General features: G+C 41.7%; 1 long non-coding RNA gene across 1 annotated transcript in view; it reads right to left on the minus strand.

Annotated features, from left to right (window-relative positions):
- Positions 1–11,936, minus strand: part of LOC134346199 (uncharacterized) — a 40,504-nt gene extending 28,568 nt beyond the window's left edge. Inside the window, exon 1 of the long non-coding RNA XR_010017859.1 lies at positions 11,857–11,936. This is a non-coding gene — a long non-coding RNA (uncharacterized LOC134346199). The remainder of the gene's footprint in view (positions 1–11,856) is intronic.
- Between the last annotated feature and the right edge of the window lie 6,648 nt (positions 11,937–18,584).

Consider the following 18,584-nt stretch of genomic DNA (forward strand, 5'->3'; position numbering starts at 1 on the left):
AACAGAGGGATCTTGAGGTCCACATCCACTGATCTGTCAAAATTGTCATACAAGTTCATAGGGTTGTTAAGAAGACATGATGTGTTGGTCTTCATTAGTTGGGAGACTGAGTTCAAGAGCAGTGAGGCTGTTTGTAGCTCTACAAAACCTGATGAGATTGCACCTGGAATACTTACTTATTTTTGTGACTTAAAGTAATTTTTATATCTTGCACTGTACTGCTGCCGCAGAACAACAATTTTCACTATTTTTGTCAATGATGATAAACCTGATTCTGATAAATGGCTACCCCTTTATTTTGAGACTGTGAACATTAATTCTTGGCACCTCAGCCTTGGGGAAAGATCAACCTTGTAACTTCCCTATTAATTTTGTATGTTTCAGTGAGATATTGAGAGCTTTGGCAGGAGTTGAATCTCCTCACTTAACCTTTGATAGCAGTGACAATCAGGGTGACCCGACTGCATAGGTTTAGTGGTACACTATTTTAGGATTCCTTAAATCCGTGGCTTTGCTTAAATCCCCTGGTGTGAGGGGATGACTCAATCAGCCCTCCAGAGTACATATTTGTTCAATCCGTGGGAATTAAGTTCAAGCAACAGCTCAATTTGATCCAATGAGGAACAAAATCATATTTACAGGTAGCATGAGCAGAAAAAAAATTGTTGGAGAACCGCAGTGAGCTGAGCAGCAGCTGTGGGGGGAAATGCCTAGCTGACCTTCGGGCTGAGGCCCTTTGTTTACTGCCTGATCTGCTGAGTTCCTCCAGTCGTTTGCTTTTTTGCTCCAGGTTCCAGCATCTGCCATCTCCTGTGTTTCCATTTTACAAGAAGGATACCACAACTGCCAGTGTAGCAAAGCATTGAGGAGAAGAGGTAGAAAGAACAAAATGTGTAGGTATGGCGTGTAAGGAGAAGTTCACAGAGAGCTAGGCCAAGGGTGGGTCAGAACGCTGCACAGGTTAATGTAAGATCACCCTCAAATTTTAGAATATAGAGCAGTGTCGTATTATTAAGCTAGTTATTAGCTGCCTAGCTAAACTAATCCCATCTACCTACAGCAACACACATAAAAGTTGCTGGTGAACGCAGCAGGCCAGGCAGCATCTCTAGGAAGAGGTACAGTTGATGTTTCGGGCCCAGACCCTTCGTTAGGACTAACTGAAAGAAGTGCTAGTAAGAGATTTGAAAGTGGGAGGGGGAGGGGGAGATCCAAAATGATAGGAGAAGACAGGAGGGGGAGAGATGGAGCCAAGAGCTGGACGGTTGATTGGCAAAAGGGATATGAGAGGATCATGGGACAGGAGGCCTAGGGAGACAGAAAAGGGGGAGGGGGTAAAAAACTAGAGGATGGGCAAGGGGTATAGTCAGAGGGAGAAAAAGGAGAGTGAGAGAAAGAATGTGTGTATATAAATAAATAATGGATGGGTTACGAGGGGGAGGTGGGGCATTAACGGAAGTTTGAGAAGTCAATGTTCATGCCATCAAGTTGGAGGCTACCCAGACGGAAAATAAGGTGTTGTTCCTCCAATTTGAGTGTGACTTCATCTTGACAGTAGAGGAGGCCGTGGATAGACAAATCAGAATGGGACTGGGATGTGGAATTAAGATGTGTGGCCACTGGGAGATCCTGCTTTCTCTGGCAGACAGAGAAACCTACATTTTTATGTGTGTTGCTTGAAATTCCAACACCTGCAGATTTCCTCGTGTTTACCTACACACAGTCAATACACCCTCCATTCTTTGCATATTCCTGTGCCTATTCAAGAGTCTTTTAACCACCTCTATCATATCTGCTTTCATCACCACTCCTGGCAGTGCAGTGCACCTACCTCATCCTGTGTTTAATAAAAAAAAACAACCTGTCTCAAACATTGTCTTTGAACTTACTTCAAATGCATGTACATATAGAGTGTGTGTTTCTTGTGGTGGCCTCAGAATAGAGGTGTGTCCTTTTAGAACAGAGATGAGGAGGAATTTCTTTAGCCAGAGAGTGGTGAATCTGTGAAATTCATTGTCACAGGCAGCTGTGGAAGCCAAGTCTTTATGTGTATTTAAGGCAGAGGTTGATAGATTCTTGACTGGTCAGGGTATGAAGGGATATGAGGGTAGGGAGGAGGGAAAGCAGACAGTTGTGGCTGAGAGGAAAAATGGATCAGCCATGATGAAATAGTAGAGCAGACTCAATGGGCTCAATGGCCTAATTCTGCTCCTATATTGTATGATCTTATGGTCTTAAATATGTCATCTGAAATTCATTTTATTGTGTGCATTCTCATCAAATCTATAGAATAGTAACTGTTACAGAATCAATGAATGACCATCCAACTGGGGCATTCAACCAGCGTGCAGAAGACAACAAACTGCGCAAATGCAAAAAAAAAGAAACAATAATATAAATAAATAAGCAATAACTATTGAGAAGATGAAATAAAGAGTTCTTGAAAGCGAATCCATTGATTGTGGCAACATTTCAATGATGGGGCAAGTGAAGTTATCCTCTTTGTTCAAGAGCCTGATGGTTGGGGGGGGTGGGGGAGGGAGTAACTGTTCCTAAACCTGGTGGTGTGAATCCTAAGGCTCTTGTCTTCTTCCTGATACAAGAAGAGAGCATATTCCTGGTGGTGGGATTTCCCTGATGATCAATGCTGCTTTTCTGTGACAGCGTTTCATATAGATGTGCTCAATGGCCAGGAGGGCTTTAGCTGTGATGGACTAGGCTATATCCACTAATTTTGTAGGATTTTCCATTCAAGGGCATTGGTATTTCCATAGCAGGCTGCGATACCCCTGGTCAATATACTCCCCAGTACACATCTACAGAAGTCTGTCAAAATTGCATGCCCTCTATTACAGTATTGGACATTTGGAATCTGGGAAAATGATATCAACTCTCTATTCTGTCTATTCCCCTCATAGTCTTATAAACCTCATTCAGGATTCCCCTCAGTCTCTACTGGTCCAGAGAAAACAAAATAAATTTATCCGATCTCGCTGTATGAACCCTCTGATCCAGGCAGCATCCTTGAAAATGTCTTCTGCACCCTATCTAAAGACTCCACATCTTCTACATGAGGGCTACCTGAACAGAAAACAATACTCCAGAAAAAACCTAACCGGAGTTTTATAAAGCTGCAACATAACTTCCTGACACTTAAACTCAGTGCATCTGCTAATAGTGTCAAGGATGTCTTATGCATTCTTTACCACCCTATCGAGCCACTTTCAGGGAGTGATGTCAAGATCCCTCCGTACATCAACAATGCTAAGGGTGAAGTATACTATCTCTTTACATTTGATCTCCCGAAGTGCAAAACCTTATATTTGGCTGGATTAAGTTCTTTTTACAATTTATCTGCCCATATCTGCAAATGATCTATATCACGCTGTAGCCTTTGGCAATCTCCTACACTATCCACAACACCATCATCATTATGTGCCATGTCATATGATATGGGCAATCATGGTCTCAAAACCATGACTGCTCTTGGCAAAATTTTCTACAGCAGTAGTTTGCCACTGCCTTCATCTGGGCAGTGTCTTCACAAGACAGGTGACACCAGCCATTATAAATATTCTTGAGAGATTATCTGCCTGGTGTCAGAGGTCGCTTAACTAGGACTTTGATATGCACCAGTTGCTTGTACAACCATCCACCACCTGTTCCAATGATCTTGCACAACCCTCACTGGGGGCTGAGCAGTTGCTACATCTTGCCTAAGAGTGAGCTGCAGGCTAAAGGAGTGCCTTATACCTCCTTTGGTAGAGATGTACATATCTCCATAGCGCCAGTCAACACCACTAATCTCTAAAGTATCTAGAACTATACAAAATCAGCACCTGTCACCAATAGCCACCTGGCTGATGTTGTAAGGCTGCAACTTCATCAAAGCCACTTTTAAAGAGTAAGCTGACAAATTAAGCAGGCTGATGCAATGGATCAACTGCTGTAGATGTTGAGCATCAGATGCAAGTATAGACTGATATCTGCCCTAATATAGAGACATAAATGTTCCTCCATGCTGTTTCAAAGGTAAGCTTGGCCAACAAATAGTCCTCAACCAGGATCATAAAGGCAACTTGGTTATCCTTTCATTGCTACCAGCAATATTTGCTGCGTATAAAATGGTTGCCTTGTTCCTGTTGTGACAACAATGGTAACACTTCAATGTATTTAGCTGTAAATGAATTTTGGGACATCCTGAGAGTATGAAAAGCATTCTGATTCTTTAAACCCTAAAACGCAAGCTCATGAGAAAGGACTGATTTAAACAAACACATCACTTTGAAGGCATTGAGATGCAATGAAGTTTGTTGTCACTCTTAAACAACAACTGACAGCTTGCTCGTTCTTGTGATGCATGGATACGTGCTCACATTGGACTGTGGCTCAGTTAGCTCCAGAGTAGAGTACATGAACTTCACTGCATCCTGTTAACCACAATGAATGGAAATAATGATTTTTCTTTAATATAAAAAGAGACATGGTTATTTATTCACCTTTATTTGCATATTGTTCATGTCACTGATTGGTCAGAGTGGCAATGATTCAGGAAAATATTCAAAACCTGCATAGGTCGAATGATCTTTGCAAGTAAGTGAGATAAGAGCTAGTTTTACGAGACCCGTATTTGTTGATGTGACTCATTTGAAAGTCATCAGCCAAGTTCCAACAAAGTCCACTGAGTGAATTCAGTCATAAAGTACAAATTAGCATACCGCTGGCATGAAAGCGGGATGATGGGACAAAGGCAGAGGACAAGAGATTGGGAGGGAAATAGTGGAGAAGGCTGAGCAGGACGCAGGGCAGGGGATAGCTCAGGAGGGGAGGGGGCAAGTAAAGGAGAAAGAAAGGTGGGGAAGGGAAGAGGGCAAAAGGCAAAGATGGAATATAATTAAGTACATTTGAAGTGCACTCAATATTATAATGAGAGATGAGGTAGCCAATTTGCCTTCAATTCTACAAAGAAACCAACACTAATCAAATAAAATGTCCAAGAATGGTTTAAGTCATGAACTTCTCAAAAATAGATTAACTGTGACACTGAAATGTGAAGGAAATTTGTTTGAAACTTAAAAACAACATTTCATCTTCAAGAATTGCCAGCAGAGGACTAAGCTTTTTAGCATCAGAGCCAGAATGTTATGGGGTACGTTTCCACTGCAGAAACCTGAACACAAGATATGAAGGTGATGGCTCAGTACCGCACTGAGAAGGTGCTGTAGTGTTGAAGAGACCTCTTTTCAGGGATGATGTTGAACTGAGGTCCACTTTGCCCCTCACAGTTGATGTAAAAGGTTCTAAAGCACCATGTTAAAGCAAAAGGAAGACTGGCCAATCTTTAATCTGTTTTAGAGAAGTTAATGACCTAAACGTTTCTTGAAATTTTTATTGGATTGGTGTTGGTTTCTTTGTAGAATTGAAAGGAAATTGGCTACTTCATCTCTTGTTGTAATATTGAGTTCAATTCAAATGCACTTATGCTCTCTTTGCCTTCATCCCTCTTTCCTTCCCTTTTTTTCTATCTCCCTCCATAGCCCCTCCCCTCCATTCCTCTTCTGCTCACATCCCACCTCCTGTGCCCATTTCTGCCCTGCTCACCCTTGTCCACCACTTCCCTCCCTTCCCAGCCCAATTCTCTGTCCCCTGCCTCACTCTCTATTCCCCTGCTTCCATGCAACGGTGTGCTAGTTTGTACTTTGTGTCAAATCTCAGGACTGCGACTTGACACCACAATTTTCCAAGTCAAAGACAGAAGTACTAAAAATTAAGCCTCAGCTAACAATTAACAAGGTATTTTTATTCAACGACTTTCATATTTATCTGATTTAATATCCTTGAGACACTGCATTTTGTAAAGAGCTTTGCCATATTAAGCATTCAGTTGTTAGGTAGTGGTTGTGGCCAATGACTTTTCTTTTAGCATTTTTGTCATCCATTCAGAGCAAATGCCTTCAGTAAAACATTACGTTAGGGAGGTAATGTGGCTTTTCTCTGCAACCTACACTTAGTTAATTACTTTAAAAATAGAACTCATTGTATCTGATGCATTGTATTTCTTGTATCCATTTACATTTATCTATCTAAACATCCTTGTGGCATTCTTTATTATTTTTGTTTAATACACCTCCATCATCTTCGTGAGATTAATCGAAATTGATTTCCAAATCATTTCTAAGTCAGACTGTTCTAACTTCTTTATTATCTAGAGGACTCTTTGATAGATTAGTTGCTATCGAGGATGGTATGCTTTTTGCAATATCATCACATCTTGACGTTGTATTTTTATGAGCCTGTTTATCAGAATTCTTTTTTTAACAGTACAGTACAGTTCTCATGGAGGTTGTGAGACAATAGCTTACCTACCAAAATACTAAATGCCATGTAATCGGACTAAAAAAAATTCAGTAAATTCAACACTGTTGCTTGAAAGCTGTGTTTTGCTGGAAATATTGTGGATTTAATTATTGTAAGTAGGGTTCAATATTTCAGATGGATTATTTACTGATGGCATAATGATCATCAGTGTGCAGACTATGGGAATGGATTTATGAATCTTTTGAACATTGCAGTGCACATTAAGGAAAGAGAAATTTTCAAAATATAAAAAACATTAAAGAATCGGCAAAAGAGAAGGTAGATTGAAGTTACTCAATAAAAGTTGACCAAGTTATATAGAAAAATACAATGGAAAGGATATTTACTTATAAAGTGCTCTCCATCTTTGTGTTGACTTGGATTTTCAGAAAGCCTTTGAAAGGGTGCTGCCAATGAGGCTGCTTAACAAGATAAGAGTCCAGGGTATTACAGGAAAGATACAAGCATGGTGGAAAATTGGCTGACTGGCAGGAGGCTAGGAACCAGAAACAGAATCAAGTTTATTGTCACTGGTATATGTCGTGAAATGTATTAACTTAGCAGCAACAGTACAATGCCATAAATCAGTGAGTTGTTTTGTTACGTCTCGTCTCTCACTGTGAAATAGAGACTCCTCTTTTTCCCTTATTAGTGAGAGAGAGAACCTGTGGTATGTCGAATTACCAGGTGTATGAGTAGTCTTTGGGCTACTGCAAGTCTGTGTCCCTATTGATGCTTTGTTGCACGCTTGAGTGCTCGGTGGGGAGCTCCGATTTTTTTTTGCTGGTGGGAGATGGGGCAGGGGGTGGTCGTTGATCTGCTGCTGCTTACGCATGGGAGGGGGAGCTGGGGGGCTTTGGGGTTCTAACATTTAACTGTTGTTCATTCTTTGGGGCACTCTTCTGTTTCTGTGGATGTTTGCGAAGAAAAAGAATTTCAGGATGTATATTGTATACATTTCTCTGACATTACATGTGCCTTTGAAACCTTTGAAACGACAGTAAGAATATATATGCATATTAAATAAATTAAAATTATACAAAAAACAGAAATAATATATTTTAAAAAGTGAGATAGTGTTCATGGGTTCAATGTCCATTTAGGAGTTTAGGCAGAGGGAAAGAAGACGTTCTTGAGTCACTGAGTGTGTGCCTTCAGGCTTCTGTGCCTCTTTCCTGACAGTGAGAAGTTGTAATAAAGGGGGCCCGCTCTGGTTGGCTGCTGATGACTAGTGGTGTTCCACAGGGGTCAATATTGGGACGACTTCATTTCATGTTATACAGTATGTCAGCAATTTGGATGACAGAATTGATGACTTTGTGGCCAAGTTTGCAGATGATATGAAGTTATGTGGAGGGACAAGTGTTCTGCAGAAGGACTTGGACAGATTGGGAGAATGGGCAAATAATATAGTGTAGGGAAGTTATGGTCGCGCACTTTGGTAGTAGGAATAAAGACATAGACTTTTTTCTAAACTGGGAGAAAATTCAAAAACAAGAATTGAAAAGGGACTTGGCAGTCCTTGTGCAGGGTTGCTTAAAGGTTAACTTGCAGTTTGAGTCAGTGGTTAGGAATGCAATTACTGTGTTATCATTCATTTTGAAAGGTCTAGAATTTAAGAATAAAGATGTGTTGCTGAGGATTTAAAAAGCATTGGTCAGACTGTACTTGGAGTATTTTGAGCAGCTTTGAGCCTCTTGTCTAAGAAAAGATGTGACGGCATTGGAGAGGATCCAAAGGAGGTTCACAAGAATGATTCCGGGAATAACAGAGTTAACGTACAAAGAGTGTTTGATGGCTCTGGGCCTGTACTTGCTGGAGTTTAGAAGAATGAGGGGTATCTCATTCCAACTTAGCGAATGTTGAAAGGCCTAGATAGAGTGGATGTGGAGAATATGTTTCCTATGGTGGGAAAGTCTAGGACAAGAGGGCACAGCCTCAGAACAGAGGGTTGTCCATTTAGGACAGAGATAAGAAGGAACTTCTGTAGCCGGAGGGTGGTGAATCTGTGGATTTCATTGCCACTGTTGGCTGTGGAGGCCATGTCATTGAGTAAATTTAAAGCAGAGGTTGACAGGGGAGAAGGCAGGAGAATGGGGTTGAGAGGGATAATAAATCAGCCATGATGGAATGGCAGAGCAGACCTGATAGACATCTCCTATGTCTTTATGGTCAAGCATTTATTGCAATGTTCGATTCAATTGATAGGAAAATTGTCCAATTATTTATTCAGACTCACAAGAACCCAGTTACTTCATGAGACCTAGTGCACATTGTCGCTATACTACGTAGAAACTGTTTTGTAGTTAATGCTCAAGTAAATCACCTTCCCATGCTTGTTAGTGTCATCACTTCAGCATTATCTGTTGTGTATTTAATATTAGAATGATACTTAAGTAATATTGTAAATATATTGTTTGATTAAGTATTCTTTGTTGTTTATATAATGCATTGTGATTTATATGTAAAAGGACATAAATGGCCATGTCATATGTACTTGCTTAAAGTAAAAACAAAGTTAGACTGCACTCCCTGCTCCTTTATTTTCCCTTCAATTAGTTTTTATGCTTTGGAGTTGCAAAACATACCATTATCTTGCACTCATTTCTTTTTCACTATTTGTCCAGATTCCCTGTAAATCTCAATGCATTTCAACAACTTTGTTTGGCAGTGAGCTCCAGATTTCTAACCACTCTCTGGGTCAACAAGTATGTCTCAGATCAGGAGAAGGTGTCTTGTGGCAACATGAATTGCTAGTTCCTTGGCAATAGTGATTACCAGAAGGTAAATTTCTGAGGAGAAATTTATTTAGCCGGAGGGTGGCGAATCTGCAAAATTCATTGCCACAGACAGCTGTGGGGTCCAAGTTATTTGGTTTATTTAAGGTTGAGATTCCTTGTTAGTGAGAGCATCAAAGGCTATAGGGAGAAGGCAGGAGAATGGGATTGAGAGGAAAAATAAAATCAATGGTGGAACAGGATTGATATGCTGAATGGCTTAATTCTGCTCCTATATCTTTAGATCTTATGGTAGTGACATAAGGTGACAGAGAAGCTCATTGCCTAGAAGATATGGTCCTGGGAGAAGTTTAAAAAACTCACACGACTAGTCAAAGTTTGTGAATACATCCTTAAATGATGCAAAGCCCCAACACCACCGCTTCAGCTGCTGTTCCACGTGCAGCACCCCAGTTACCTCACCAGCAAGCTCTATCACACTGGACTCTCACCTGACATGTCTTATTTCACCTCAGTCACTTAAGCTTTATATGTGCATTCCACTGCTCTCACAAACTGTCAGCTTTTCAACCATTATATCTGTACAATCAAAAATGAATTGTGTAACAGTACCAAGAGGAAGCTACACTTGGTCACTATCTGAGTGTAACCGGTTTGATACAAAACCCTAGATCACAAGAAAAAGTGCTTCAGCCACAGGCATGTTTCTGCCTACACTCGACATGAAACAATAATTCAAACCAAGTTTCAAAGGGACTCATAATTCATAGAACTCCAGTAAACATCCATTTTTGGTAAACCAGAAACAACCTCTAAATATATGATCCCTTTTGATTAGGCTGGTAGGTTTTCTCTCATAGAGTCATAGTCAGAGAACAGTACAGCACAGAAACAGGCTCTTCAGCCCGACTAGTCCATGCCCAACCATTTATCTATTCCCATGACCTGTACCGCAACCAGAGCCCTGCACACCCCTACTACCTATCCAAACTTCTCTTAAGTATTGAAGTTGAGCTTGCATGCAGCACTTGTGCTGGCAGCTTGTTCCATACTCTCATGACCCTCTGTGTGAAGCGGTTCCCCCTTATATTTCTCTAAAACTTTTCACCTTTCACCTCTCCCGCATAACCTCTACTTGAAATCCCATGCAACCCTAGTGGAAAGAGACTGCTTGCATTTACTTCCTATCTAAACCCCTCATAATTTTGTATCAAATTTCCCTTCAATCTTCTATGTTTCAAGGAATAAAGTCCTAACCTATTCAATCTTTCCTTATGACTCAGGTCCTCTAGACCTGGCAACATCCTTTAAAATTTTTTCTATACTCTTTCCACCTTATTTACATCTTTCCTGTAGGTAGGTGAACAAAATTGCATGTAATACTCCAAATTAGGCCTCATGAATGTTTTATACAACCTCAACACAACATCCCATCTCCTGTACTCAAATTATTGATTGATGAATGCCAATATGACAAAAGCTTTCTTAATGACCCCATCTACCTGTGATGCCATTTTCAATGAATTTTGGACATGTACTTCCAGATCCCTTTGTTTTACAGCACTCCCCAGTGCACTACCTTTCACTATGTAAGACCTACTCTGATTGGTCAAACATCTTGCACCCGTTCGCATTAAATTCCATCTTCCATTTTCAGCGCACTCTTTGTAGCTGGTCCAGATCCCACTGCAAGTTCTGATAGTCATTCTCACTGTCCACTGCACCCCCAATCTTGGTGTCATCTACAAAATTGCTTTTCCAGTTAACCACATTATCATCCAGATCATTGATATAGATGACAAACAACAATGGACCCAGCACCAATCCCTGTGGCACACCATTAGTCACAGGCCTTCTGTCAGCGAGGCAACCATCTACTACCACTCTCTGGCTCCTCCCACAAAGCCAATGTCTAATCGAATTTACTATCTCATCTTGAATGCCAAGCAACTGGACCAACCTCCCATGCTGGACTTTGTTAAGTGCCTTGCTACAGTCCATGTGGACAACATCCATTGCCTTGCCTTCATCAACTTTCCTGGTAACTTCTTCGGAAGACTCTTTAAGATTGGTTAGACATGATCTACCCACACACAAAGCTATGCTGACTATTCCTAATCAGTCCATGTCTATCCAAATACTCATATATCCATCCCTTAGAATACCATCAAATAACTTTATCACCACTGATGTCAGGTTCACTGGCCTATTATTTCCTGGTTTATATTTAGAGCCTTTCTTAAACAGCGGAGCAACATTAGCTATTGTCCATTCCTCTGGTACATCTCACCTGTCGCTAAGGGTGATTTGATTATCTTTGCCTGGGCCCCTGTAATTTCTCCACTTGTCTCCCATAGGGTCCAAGGGAACATGTTGTCAAGCCCTGGGTATTTATCCACCCTAATTTGCCTCTGAACAGCAAACACCTCCTCCTCTGTAATCTCCATAGGGTACTTGAAGTTGATGCCACTTTTCCTCATTTCCGTAGACTCTCTGTCCATCTCCTGAGTAAATATAGAAGCAAGTAATTCATTTAAGATCTTCCCCATCTCTTTTGGCTCCACCATGGATTAACTGAGGACTATTTTTGTCCATTGCAATCCTTTTGCTCTTACCATGTCTTAAAATCCCTTAAAATTCTCCTTCACCTTGACTGCTAGCGCAGTTTCATGCCTTCATGCCTTCTTTTAGCCTTCCTGTTCTACTTCTTAGCTGTTCACTTGCAGTTCTTATACTTCATAAGTACCCCATCTGTACCTACCTGCTTATACCTGCTGTACACCTCCTTTTTTCTCTTAACCAGGGCCTTAATATCTCTTGACCACCAAAATTCGCTGAACTTTCAGTCTGACAGGCACATACAAGCTCTGCACACTCAAAAATTTCACTTTTGAACGCCTCCCACTTATCAAGCACACCGTTGCCAGAAATCAGCCTGTCCCAATCCACACTTGCCAGATCTTTTCTGATACCATCAAAATTGGCCTTTCTCCAATTTAGAATCTCAAGTCATGGGCTAGATCAATCTTGCTCCATATTTACTTTGAAACTAATAGCATTATGATCACTAGATGCAAAGTGTTTCCCTACACAAACTTCTGTCACCAGCCCTCTCTCATTCCCTAACAGCAGATCAAGCACTGCACATTCTCCCTTTGATTAAAGAATCTTTCCTGAACACATTTAACAAACTCTATCCCATTTGGTCCTATTATAATATGGGATTTCCAGTCAATATGTAGAAAGTTAAAATCACCTACTATAACAATTTTATGTTTCCTGCAGCTGTCTGCAATCTGTCTTCAAATTTGTTCCTCTAAATCCTGCAGACTGCTGGGTGGTCTATAATATTGCCCCAGTAGCATGGTCGTATATCTCCTATTCCTCAGTTCTACCCATAAAGCCTCACTAGACATGTTCCCTAGTCTGTTCTGACTGAGCACTGCCATGACATTTTCCCTGACAAGTAATGGCATCCCCTCCTCCTTTAATCCCTCTCTGTCTGTTGCATCTAACACAACGGAACCCCGGAATATTGAGCTGCCAGTCCTGCCCTTCTTGCAACCAAGTCTCACTAATGGCTACAATATCATAATTCCAGGTGTTGATCCATGCCCTGAACTCAACTGCCTTTCCTGTGAAACTTCCTGTATTGAAATATATGCAGCTCAGGACATTAGTTGCACCATGCTCAAATATTGATTCCTGACTTTGTCTCAGGTCTTAACAACATGTCTCCACAACCTCTCCACTGTTCCTGCACTCTGGTTCCCATCTCCCTGCAGCTCTAGCTTAACCCCTCCCCCCCGTGCAGCACTAGCATACCTTCCCACTAGGATACTAGTCCACCTCCAGTTCAGGTGCAAACCATCTCTTCTGTACAGGTCCCACCTTCCCCGGAAGAGAGCCCAATGATCCAAAAACTGATGCCCTCCCTCCTACACGAACTCCTTAGCCACATGTTAAACTGTAAAATCTTCTGTTTCTGGCCTCAGCAGCACATGGAATGGGTAGCAGTTCTGAGATCACAACTGTGGAGGTCCTATCCTTTGTCTTAGCACCTAACTCCCTGAACTCACTTTGCAAAATCTCGTCACTCTTCCTACCTATGTCATTGGTATCTACATGGACCATGACCTCTGGCTGTTCACCCTTCCACTTAAGAATGCTGAGAATTTGATCCGAGATATCCTGGACCCTGGCATCCGGAAGGCAATATACCATATGGCAATCTCTTTCTCGCCCACAGAACCTCCTTTCTGCTCCCCTAATGAATCTGTTATCACCACAGCCCGTCTCCTCTCTCCCCTTCCCTTCTGAGCCACAGATCCAGAATCAGATCCAAGACCTGACTGCTGCTAGGTCTCTCCCCCAACAGCATCCAAACTGATATACCTATTGTTGAGAGGGATGGCCACAGGGGTACTCTGCACTGGCTGTTTAACACCTTTCCCCTTCTAATTGTCACCCAGTTTCCTGTGTCCAGCACCTTGTGTGTAACTACCTCTCCACATGTCCTGTCTATCACCTCCTCAGCCTCGCTAATGGTGCGGAGTTCATCGTGCAGTGTTAGAAGCTGCACCTGGATGCACTGTTTGCAGGTGAAGTTGTCAGGGAAGCTGGAGGCCTCCCTGTCTTCTCACATCCCACAAGTGGAGCATTCAGCTAACTTGCCCGGTATCCCTACCGTCCTAATTGAGCATTTTGTTGAACATTTTGGAGGTGGTCCAGAGATCATACCAACGTTGGTACCTAATCAGTGCATACTGGTGACCTTTCTATTGCTAGGGCATATTCTGGACTTAGAGTATATAACAAAATAATAATTTCAGCAACCAGTCTTTAGACCTGAGTGTAGACAGTAGATTCAATTTAAATTGCAGCTCTGGGCAACGGGTTCCTCAAGATGTGAACAGCAATTATTTGAAAAACCAGACAAGGCAGATTAACATTCATTTTGGGTGTCTGTAAAGTGGGTGCGAAGAAGGAGGCGAGGAGGTTATACGTAATTCAAGAAGAATTGTAGATACATTGTAAATATAGAATTGCCTTTTGATCTTTAGCATGTAAAACGTCATGTAACGTTGGGTCGAACGGGCCTCTTCCTCCGACAGGATCTCAATATGATGCCTGCAGCTTGTTTTTGTTGAATAAAGCACTTCAGTACCCATTAGCTTCAGTCTCTTTCCAGTGACTTTGTTCACATTACAGCAGCCATCCTTCACTTGGATCATGAGATTAACCGTGGGCCCAGTAGCCCCTGGTCAGAAATGGTATTCTTTGCACTCCTCACTGAAGTGTGTCACATAACATATGAATGCTTGTTTAGACACATCATTGAGTGCTACCAAGTTCGGTTTCAATCCCTTTATCCTTGGGAATGTTAACTTCAGATAACTTGATTAGGAACTTCAAGAATAGCGGGCTCTGAAAGAACTTCTTGTACTTCTTGACAAGCTGATTAAAAGGGAACTAGTAAATTGTTCTTTTTGTAATCTATGAAAGTGGTACTCTCTCTGCTTGCCGGCAAGTGAAATATCACAGTGATTGAAATATGGAATTTTGTTTCATGCCACATCGAATGATAAACAACTTCATTGACATGTGATATGCTTACCAGGTACTCAGAATGTCACTGCACATGACTAAGAGGTATTTATATGATTTAGGTAGCTTTCTTCAGCTGTATATTTAGTGGATCTGCTGAAACAGGTCTGCATATGCACGCCGCTCTCTCTGCTTGACAAGCAGTTTGTCTTTTCTGATTATTATCGTGTGTTTTTATGTGCCAATAAATTGTTCTGAATTTTTTTTCCCACTATCTTCAACATTCCACCTGAAATGGAGCAAATTAAGGCTTGTCTTGTGAGTCAAGAGTACTATTAGTATTGGCTTTTTAAATAAATTGCATTTTTAATGACAGTGAGTTGTTTGTATAATATCTTAACCAAACAACGGCAAGCTCTCCATTTTCCCATCACTCCTCCTGTAAGTTGTTGGTTAGGCTCTTCTGAATCAGTGGATTTCTGGTTCCTCCATCTCTGCCTGTGGTTTAAATTACTTTCATGAGTGCTGGTGCAATCACCTAGTCTATTATAAATCAAAGGCCTGCATAAGTATATTATTCAGTCAAACACTTTGGTGCCTTCGCACTTTCCTGAGGTCAGCTATACTTACTTAGGGTTCAATTTTCCAAACATTTGCTTATAATTTTATTCCCTTTCTTATCCTTGAGATGGAGATAAGCTATTAGAATCCATCATTCACCTGCTAAGCAACTCAGACGGTAACAGTTCTAAACATTTGAATTACTGAATTACGAAGTGCATCAGTGAAATTTATGGGCATTGCACTAGATTGGTTCAGGGGGCTTGCTGCAAATTGCTTGCGTATATATGAAGCAATGTGTTACTCACCAGCTCAAATAATGGTATTCCTGTCCTTAAAGAGGCCTAGACTAAGTTTGATGGATGGCCAGTTTAATTCAGCCAAATCTATTCTCCTTGACAACATTCCAGCTCTAATGCTGAAGACCTGTGTAACAGAATTGTCTGTACCATTGGCAAAATATAGAACTTTAGTCTACACTGTTTAGTACAAAGTAATGTGAATATGCAGGATATGAAGATTCCACCTACTTCAGTCAGTATGACTAATTCTGCTGTAATGACATACAACTGTGAGCTTACAATATTGACCTAATTCAGCAGGACATTTATTTTGGACTTCAGAGTAATTATCTTACTCCCAGAGCGGATAATTAGTGTGTTGAATGGAATGTTCCTTTATCATTCTTCATTGTCTTTAGAGCTGTACTCACCTAGTCAAATTGAGGTATTCAGTCACACCCATGGCTTGTGCCTTGTAGTAAATGGAAAGGATCTGAGTTGCCAAGAGGTGAGCCATTTAATACAGGAGGTCCAGACCTGATGGATCTTCACCTGTGGTAAATATCACAGTACTTATGTAACAGTACAATTCAATCTCTGGACAATACTGCCTCACAGAATACTGGCAGTCTATGGTACCACGATAGTAATATCACTAATTATCAGAGTTAGGTGGTTAGACTTCCTCTTTTCTCGGAGACAATCATTTTCTAGCTCCTACATTTACACATCCTCTACTGTTATGATGAGGCCAAAAGCAGGTTGGAGGAAAAACCCCTCATATTCCAGAAGATACTCTCTAACTTGATGGGATGACCTTCGATCTCTCTAACTTCCAGTAAACACTCCCCTCTACTTCTACCCCCTTTATTCCCCATTCTGGTGGCCCTCTCACCCTTCTCTTCTGTTCGCTGGTTCTCACAAACTTCTCATCACCTCCTTTCCATTCGCCTCTCCTTCCCTTTACTGTCCTCTCCCATCAGAGTTCTTCCTCTTCAGCCCGCTACCTCTTCCACAATCATCTCTCAGTTTCTCAAGCCACGGATTTTCACAGTGCGAAGTTCTGCAAATATATTCAGGAAATAAGTTGATTAAGCTCCACCAATCATGATTATTTTCCTTTAAACAGGATAGGACTCCAACAATTGGGGTTATTAGATCACTAGACACCAGAAGACACTAGACACTAGAATACTACAGCACAATACAGGCCCTTCGGCCCTCGATGTTAAGCTGACCCATATATTCCTTCAAAAAAACGTACTAAACCCACACTACCCTGTGACCCTATATTTTTCTTTCATCCATGTGCCTATCCAAGAGGCTCTTAAATACCCCTAATGTTTTAGCCTTCACCACCGTCCCTAGCAACTCATTCCAGGCACCCACACCCTCTGTGTAAAAAACTTACCCCTGATGTCTCCCCTAAACTTCCCTCCCTTAACTTTGTATATATGCCCTCTGATGTTTGCTGTTCGTGCCCTGGGAAACAGGTACTGGCTATCCACCCCATCTATGCCTCTCATAATCTTGTAGACCTCTATCAAGTCCCCTCTCATCCTTCTACACTCCAAAGAGAAAAGTCCCAGCTCTGCTAACCTTGCCTCATAACACTTGTTTTCCAATCCAGGCAACATCCTGGTAAGTCTCCTCTGCACCCTCTCCATAGCTTCCACATCCTTCCTATAATGAGGTGAGCGGAACTGAACACAATACTCTACGTGTGGTCTCACCAGAGATTTGTAGAGTTGCAACATAACCTCTCTACTCTTGAACTCAATCCCCCTATTAATGAAGCCTAGCATCCCATAGGCCTTCTTAACTGTCCTATCGACCTGTGCAGCGACCTTGAGAGATGTATGGATTTGAACCCCAAGGTCCCTCTGTTCATCCGCACTCTTAAGTAACCGACCAATAACCCTAAAATCAGCCTTCTGGTTTGTCCTTCCAAAATGCATCACATCACACTTACGGGATTGAGCTCCATCTGCCACTTTTCTGCTCAACTCTGCATCCTGTCTATATCCTCTTTTAACCTTTGACAACCTACAGCTCCATCCACAACTACTCCAATCTTCGTGTCATCCGCAAACTTACTCACCCATCCTTCCGCCTCTTCATCCAGGTCATTTATAAAAATCACAAAGAGCAGGGGTCCTAGGACAAATCCTAGCGGCACTCCACTAATCACCAACCTCCAGGCAGAATACTTTCCTTCCACTACTACCCTCCGCTTTCTTCCTTTAAGCCAATTTTTATCCAAACAGCCAAAGTTCCACTGATCCCATGCCTCATGACTTTCTGGATGAGTCTCTCCTGGGGGACCTTGCCTTGCTAAAATCCATGTAGACCATATCTACTGCCCTACCATCATCAATTTCTTTTGGTACCTCTTCAAAACACTCAATTAGGCTCATGAGGCACAAAGCCATGTTGATTATCCTTGAGTAGATTGTACTTCTCCAAGTGCTCATAGATCCTGTTCTTAAGAATCCTTTCCAGTAGTTTGCAGATCACCGACGTAAGACTCACTGGTCTATAGTTCCCAGGATTCTCTCTATTACCTTTTTTAAACAAGGGAACTACATTTGCCATTCTCCAATCCTCCGGCACCTCCCTTGCAGCCAAAGAGGATTCAAAGATCATGGCTACTGCTCCAGCGATCTCTTCTCTCACTTCCCACAGCAGCCTGGGGTATATTACGTACGTCCCTGGGGACTTACCAGTCTTGATGTTTTTAAGAAGATCTGACACTTCTTCTTCCGTAATCTCCACATTGTCCAGCACACAGGCCTGTTCTATTTTGACCTCACCCTGATCAAGGTCCTTTCAACTTGTGAATACTGAAGCAAAGTATTCATTTAGGACCTCCCCAACCTCCTCTGCCTCCAGGCACATGTTGCCTTCTTTATCCTTTAGTGGCCCCACCTTCGTTTTTGTCATCCTTCTGTTATTCACATACGCATAGAACGCCTTGGAGTTTTCCTTAATCCTACGTGCCAAGGCCTTCTCATGCCCCCTTCGAGCTCTCCTAAGTCCTTTCTTAAGCTCCTTCCTGGCTACCCTATATTTCTCATGAGCCCCTCCTGCTTCCTGCTTC

This window comes from Mobula hypostoma, chromosome 5, assembly GCF_963921235.1.
Source record: "Mobula hypostoma chromosome 5, sMobHyp1.1, whole genome shotgun sequence".
Lineage (NCBI taxonomy): Eukaryota > Metazoa > Chordata > Chondrichthyes > Myliobatiformes > Myliobatidae > Mobula > Mobula hypostoma.